A 7,105-nucleotide genomic window follows, 5' to 3' on the forward strand; every position below is an offset into this window, starting at 1 on the left:
CAGGACCTGAGGAGAAACATCAGAGAGAGTCAGAAAGAACCAGGACCTGAGGAGAAACATCAGAGAGAGTTAGAAAGAACCAGGACCTGAAACATCAGAGAGAGTCAGAAAGAACCAGGACCTGAGGAGAAACATCAGAGAGAGTTAGAAAGAACCAGGACCTGAAGCATCAGAGAGAGTTAGAAAGAACCAGGACCTGAAACATCAGAGAGAGTCAGAAAGAACCAGGACCTGAGGAGAAACATCAGAGAGAGTTAGAAAGAACCAGGACCTGAAGCATCAGAGAGAGTTAGAAAGAACCAGGACCTGAGGAGAAACATCAGAGAGAGTTAGAAAGAACCAGGACCGGAGGAGAAACATCAGAGAGAGTTAAAGAACCAGGACCTGAGGAGAAACATCAGAGTTAGAAAGAACCAGGACCTGAGGAGAAACATCAGAGAGAGTTAGAAAGAACCAGGACCTGAGGAGAAACATCAGAGAGAGTTAGAGTTAGTTACCTTCAGGTTCTCCTGTACAGGTGTGAGGTCTCTTACCTTCAGGTTCTCCTGTACAGGTGTGAGGTCTTACCTTCAGGTTCTCCTGTACAGGTGTGAGGTCTAACCTTCAGGTTCTCCTGTACAGGTGTGAGGTCTCTTACCTTCAGGTTCTCCTGTACAGGTGTGAGGTCTCTTACCTTCAGGTTCTCCTGTACAGGTGTGAGGTCTCTTACCTTCAGGTTCTCCTGTACAGGTGTGAGGTCTAACCTTCAGGTTCTCCTGTACAGGTGTGAGGTCTTACCTCCAGGTTCTCCTGTACAGGTGTGAGGTCTCTTACCTTCAGGTTCTCCTGTACAGGTGTGAGGTCTCTTACCTTCAGGTTCTCCTGTACAGGTGTGAGGTCTCTTACCTTCAGGTTCTCCTGTACAGGTGTGAGGTCTCTTACCTTCAGGTTCTCCTGTACAGGTGTGAGGTCTCTCCTCAGCTGCTCTCTCAGCTCCTGAGCCGCCTCCTCGATGGGTCTGAAGCTGTGGTCTTTGTGAGTCCTGGAGTCTCTGCAGACCTGGCAGACCAGCTCCTGATGGTCCTCACAGAAGAGCCGCAGCTCCTCAGAGTGAAGACTGCACTCAGGCAGAGCTGGAGGTGGAGATGTTTGCCTTCTCTCCTCTGTGAACGTCTCCACCAGGTTCAGTGGAGGATCCATGTAGATATGGTCCTTACAGACTGGGCAGGTCCTCAGACAGGTCTTCAGGGGGTTGTTCTCCAAACAGACCTTATAGAAGCTGTGGCTGCAGCTCAGAAGAACAGGATCTCTGAGGAGCTCACAGCAGATGGGACAGTTCAGGTCCTGCTCCAGCCCAGACGCCTGATGATCAAACTGAGACCACAGACAGAGGAACATTTACGGAACAGAGAATCTCATGATCCTCCTCACACGTGTGGACTTTAGAGGAAAACATGTAAATGTATGAATCTATATTCACTTAATCGTCTCTATGAAGTCTGATGGTTTTGTTTTGAAAAAGAGCAGAAGAACAGCTGCAGAGCATTTGACTCGAGACTCACCTCAGTCCAGTCGCAGCAGAGTCTTCAGTCTTCAGAGTCTTCAGAGTCTTCAGAGTCTTCAGAGTCTTCAGTCTTCAGAGTGAGTGCTGAGTCCTCACAGTCGTCAGCAGCAGCTCTCTCTCCGTCTCTGTCTCTCTCTCCGTTTCCTGGTCTGGGAGGGGGCGTGTCCACAGACTGGGGGCGTGTCCACAGACTGGAGGCGTGTCCAGTGACTCAACACAAACCTCTGGCACAGCTGTTTTTTTAAAGACACAGGTCCCATGTGTAGTTCTGTGGCAGATTCAGGGCCGTCGTGCTGCTGTCCGTCCACCAGGGGGAGACTGGGGCCTGTGGTGACGCTGCCTTCACGTGCAGTGGGAATGTTCTGTTTCTGTGAGAGCAGATGCTTCTGTCGCCGTGGGAGACGAGCTGTGATGGATGGGTTTCTCAGTTTCCACGACGACTGCCCGACATCCCATAATAACACTGAGATCCTCCAGCAAAGACAAGCCTCCACAGTCAAAGTAAATCTACTCCAGTACTTCAGTAGAGACTTTACTCGAGTAGTATTACTAGGTCCAGTCTAAGTACAAACCTGTGGGGAATACTTTTACTTTTACTCTTTGCTTATTAAGTACATTTGAGAGTAATAGAATTTTAATGTGACACTTTTACTTTTGAATACTTGAATACCAGTGTTGTTGGGATTACTGCATAAAAGTAACTTCTGTCCAAACTCTTCTCCTGACCCAGGACTGTCCAAACTGATCTATGAAACATCACATACATGACACACGTGAGTCTTTTATGTCTAATAACATGAGAGAAAAGCCTCATGAGGACCAGAGAAACATGATCCAAAATGACTGGAAAATTAGGAAAACTGTGATAGTGAAGATGTGAAGATGTTTCCTGGATGTGTGAGACGTCTCTGGTGAAGCTCAGTGTCCTTCAGGAGAGAGAAATCTAAATCTAAATAACTCTGTGTTCCTCACTTACTGTTACAGGAGCAAATAAATAAATAAATACACTAACGACCTTCATCACTATGGAAACATGAGGCTGTAGGAGAAACACCCAGGCCTCAGAGATGTTCCAGACCCAGGACACTCAGATCAGGAACATCACACGTGTGAAAACACCGGCTCCTCAGCATCGGCTCCTCAGTATCGGCTCCTCAGTATCGGCTCCTCAGTATCGGCTCCTCAGTATCGGCTCCTCAGTATCGGCTCCTCAGTATCGGCTCCTCAGTATCTGCTCCTCAGTATCGGCTCCTCAGTATCGGCTCCTCAGCATCGGCTCCTCAGTATCGGCTCCTCAGCATCGGCTCCTCAGCATCGGCTCCTCAGCATCGGCTCCTCAGTATCGGCTCCTCAGTATCGGCTCCTCAGCATCGGCTCCTCAGTATCGGCTCCTCAGTATCGGTTCCTCAGTATCGGCTCCTCAGTATCGGCTCCTCAGCATCGGCTCCTCAGCATCGGCTCCTCAGTATCGGCTCCTCAGCATCGGCTCCTCAGCATCGGCTCCACAGCATCGCGGCTCCTCAGTATCGGCTCCTCAGTATCGGCTCCTCGGCATCGGCTCCTCGGCATCGGCTCCTCAGTATCGGCTCCTCAGTATCGGCTCCTCAGTATCGGCTCCTCAGTATCGGCTCCTCAACATCGGCTCCTCAGTATCGGCTCCTCAGTATCGGCTCCTCAGCATCGGCTCCTCAGCATCGGCTCCTCAGTATCGGCTCCTCAGCATCGGCTCCTCAGCATCGGCTCCTCAGTATCGGCTCCTCAGTATCGGCTCCTCAGCATCGGCTCCTCAGTATCGGCTCCTCAGTATCGGCTCCTCAGCATCGACTCCTCAGCATCGGCTCCTCAGTATCGCCTCCTCAGTATCGGCTCCTCAGCATCGACTCCTCAGCATCGGCTCCTCAGTATCGCCTCCTCAGTATCGGCTCCTCAGCATCGACTCCTCAGCATCGACTCCTCAGTATCGCCTCCTCAGTATCGCCTCCTCAGTATCGGCTCCTCAGCATCGACTCCTCAGTATCGCCTCCTCAGTATCGGCTCCTCAGCATCGGCTCCTCAGTATCGGCTCCTCAGTATCGGTTCCTCAGTATCGGCTCCTCAGTATCGGCTCCTCAGCATCGGCTCCTCAGCATCGGCTCCTCAGTATCGGCTCCTCAGCATCGGCTCCTCAGCATCGGCTCCACAGCATCGCGGCTCCTCAGTATCGGCTCCTCAGTATCGGCTCCTCGGCATCGGCTCCTCGGCATCGGCTCCTCAGTATCGGCTCCTCAGTATCGGCTCCTCAGTATCGGCTCCTCAGTATCGGCTCCTCAACATCGGCTCCTCAGTATCGGCTCCTCAGTATCGGCTCCTCAGCATCGGCTCCTCAGCATCGGCTCCTCAGTATCGGCTCCTCAGCATCGGCTCCTCAGCATCGGCTCCTCAGTATCGGCTCCTCAGTATCGGCTCCTCAGCATCGGCTCCTCAGTATCGGCTCCTCAGTATCGGCTCCTCAGCATCGACTCCTCAGCATCGGCTCCTCAGTATCGCCTCCTCAGTATCGGCTCCTCAGCATCGACTCCTCAGCATCGGCTCCTCAGTATCGCCTCCTCAGTATCGGCTCCTCAGCATCGACTCCTCAGCATCGACTCCTCAGTATCGCCTCCTCAGTATCGCCTCCTCAGTATCGGCTCCTCAGCATCGACTCCTCAGTATCGCCTCCTCAGTATCGGCTCCTCAGCATCGGCTCCTCAGTATCGGCTCCTCAGCATCGGCGTAGGACATGGAGCACCTGGAGAAACCCCCCTGTGCCACCGTGCTAACCGCCGTGCCCCGTGACCTCCCCATGACCCCGTGACCTCCCCATGACCCCGTGACCTCCCCATGACCCCGTGACCTCCCCATGACCCCGTGATCAGCCCCGCCCCCTCCTGACCCTGAAGGACGAGGCCAGGCTGAGGTTTGAAGAGCGTTTATTGACAGCAGCAGTGTTTTCACAACAAACAAAAATCCACTGGTATGAGTTTAAACGGAAACATGCCCCGGTCACAAAGTACTGGCCCCCAAAAGTACTGCAGTACGCGCAGCAGGAAAAGTCCCAGTACTGCGCGGTCGTCGTCGGTGAGTACTTCAAAAATGGCAGAAATTAGTTTGTGCTTTATTCATTTCAAAAAACATCAAGGTCGGTCGAAATGTACAGGAAATAAAAGGAAAGCTTCTCAGGAAAACTCCTTCAGGTTCACGCCGCACATTTCCAACACATAAATAAATACAAGAAATAAAAAAATATGTCGTCATTTTGGATAAATATTGTAAAAAAAACACTTAAAAATGATAGTCAACTTTTAAAAAAATGATAGAATAATCCGCAGCTGTTCCTTATGGCAACGTATTACATTCACTTGAATAATGAAAGTTTCTGTTTTAATGAGAACATGTTAGGGACCGTCAACAAATTACTTAACTCTATGGAAAAACATCCCCCATAACCGCCATAACCAGGAACATTTTCTCCAGTTCGACTTTATTTTTATGAGGAATATAATCCTGTTTGTACTCGGGACAGTGAGGATATTTTTGTATTTTTTTTGGTAAATTTTTGGTAAATTTTTGGTCAAATTTTTTGTCACTTTTTTGTCATTTTTTTGGTCATTTTTTTTGGTCATTTTTGTGACATTTTGTGACATTTTTGCCACTTTTTCATCAATTTTTCATCAATTTTTTGTCAAACTTTTCTCACTTTTTTGTCACATATTCATCATTGTTTTCGTCAACTTTTTGTCAATTTTCTATCACATTTTGGTCGTTTTTTCGTCTAATTTTTGTATTTTTTTGGTCATTTTTTTGTCAATTTTATGCCACTTTTTTGTCACTTTTTTGCCACTTTTTTATCCATTTTTCATCAATTTTTTGTCACTTTTTTGTCAAACTTTTCTCACTTTTTTGTCACATTTTCATCATTGTTTTCGTCAACTTTTTGTCCATTTTCTATCACATTTTTGTCATTTTTTCGTCTAATTTTTGTATTTTGTTTTTCAATTTTTTGTCACTTTTTCATCCATTTTTCGTCACTTTTTTTGTCACATTTCCATCATTGTTTTCGTCTCAGTTTTGTTGCTTTTTCTCACCTTTTTTCCAGAAGCTTTTGGATTGGGGTAAAGCCAAACTGGAGAAAATGTGCTCGGTTCAGGTGGGAGTTAAGGGTTAAAGGGGTTAGATGCAAGTTGGCTATTTTATACTCACTACTGCCACCTCAGGTCATACGTGTAACTGCAGCTTCTACATTAAACTCGTGCATGACGGCACTTCAGACCAGAATTAACACCGTTTTGAGTGACAGGGCAGGATTTTAGAGGCAGTTGTGGTGAACAGGTCTGAGCTCATTCTACACATGAGGACATGGAGGAACATGTCGGGGAGGAAAATACTTAATTTAACACTTGTGACGAAAAGTGACGAAAAATTTACAAAAAATGACAAAAATATTACGAAAAAATTACAAAAATGAGACAAAAAATCAACAAAAAATGAAGAAAAAAAAATTACAAAAAAGTTACAAAAATGACTTGAATACCAATTTTTTTTTTTAACACTTGTGACGAAAAGTGACGAAAAATTGACAAAAAATGGACAAAAAATGACAAAAAAATTACGAAAAAATGACAAAAATCTGACAAAAAATGACAAAAATGTGACAAAAATGAAAAAAAAAATGAAGAAAAAAAAATTACTAAAAAGTTGCAAAAATGAGTTGAATACCCCCCCAAAAAAGGATGGAAAAAAATCTGATGACGTGAGGAAAAAGATCCACTTAGATGAGTTTTGTAGGTCTTAGCTTTCAAATGAGGCGTTACACTGGCCTACAGGATTTGGGTAAAGCTGAACTGGAGAAAATGCTCTCGGTTCAGGCGGGAGTTAAGAGGTTAATATCAGTCACCGGGTCCAGGATCTTTCTGTTCTAGACCAAAAATGTCCTCAAAAACAAAATTATTTTTCCTCCATACAATAGTATTGGCCTTTAGAACGCTGTGATGTCATCTGCCACCCAGTGAAACGTCTCATTTGAAAGCTAAGACCTACAAAACTCATATAAGCTACTTGGTTTGGGGTCACTGGGTCAAATGTCCCTCCAGATATTGATGTAAAATGACTTTGTTTCCCATTGAGTTGCTGGTATGGTTATTTGTTTACGGTCCCTAACCCCAGCACAAAGCACAAACATTTGTTGACGCTCCCTAACCCCAGCACAAACCTGCTCAGAATCTCCCGGTGCTGGAATCTAGGGCATAAAAACAGAAGCTTAAATGAGCCAAACGAATGCAGTACGTTGACGTAGTTTCCAAACTGAACTGGGATTTGAAAACTTCTCCGATTCTTCCAGGATTCTCCGCATTGACTTTTGATTTTTCACAGTTCGAGCTTCACAGATTTCTGACAGATAAAGTGCATGCATTTCCTCCGAGGCCGCGCGCCGCTCGCCTCCGTCCAAAGGAGGGACTTTTTTTCTTTTCTTTTCTTTTCACTTCCTCCAGAAACGACGGAGTAAAAGGTTTGAGGCGTCGCCGCGTGGCTCAGGTTCACATTCAG

The sequence above is a fragment of the Gobius niger genome, assembly GCF_951799975.1.
Source record: "Gobius niger genome assembly, chromosome: 15".
NCBI classification, from domain to species: domain Eukaryota; kingdom Metazoa; phylum Chordata; class Actinopteri; order Gobiiformes; family Gobiidae; genus Gobius; species Gobius niger.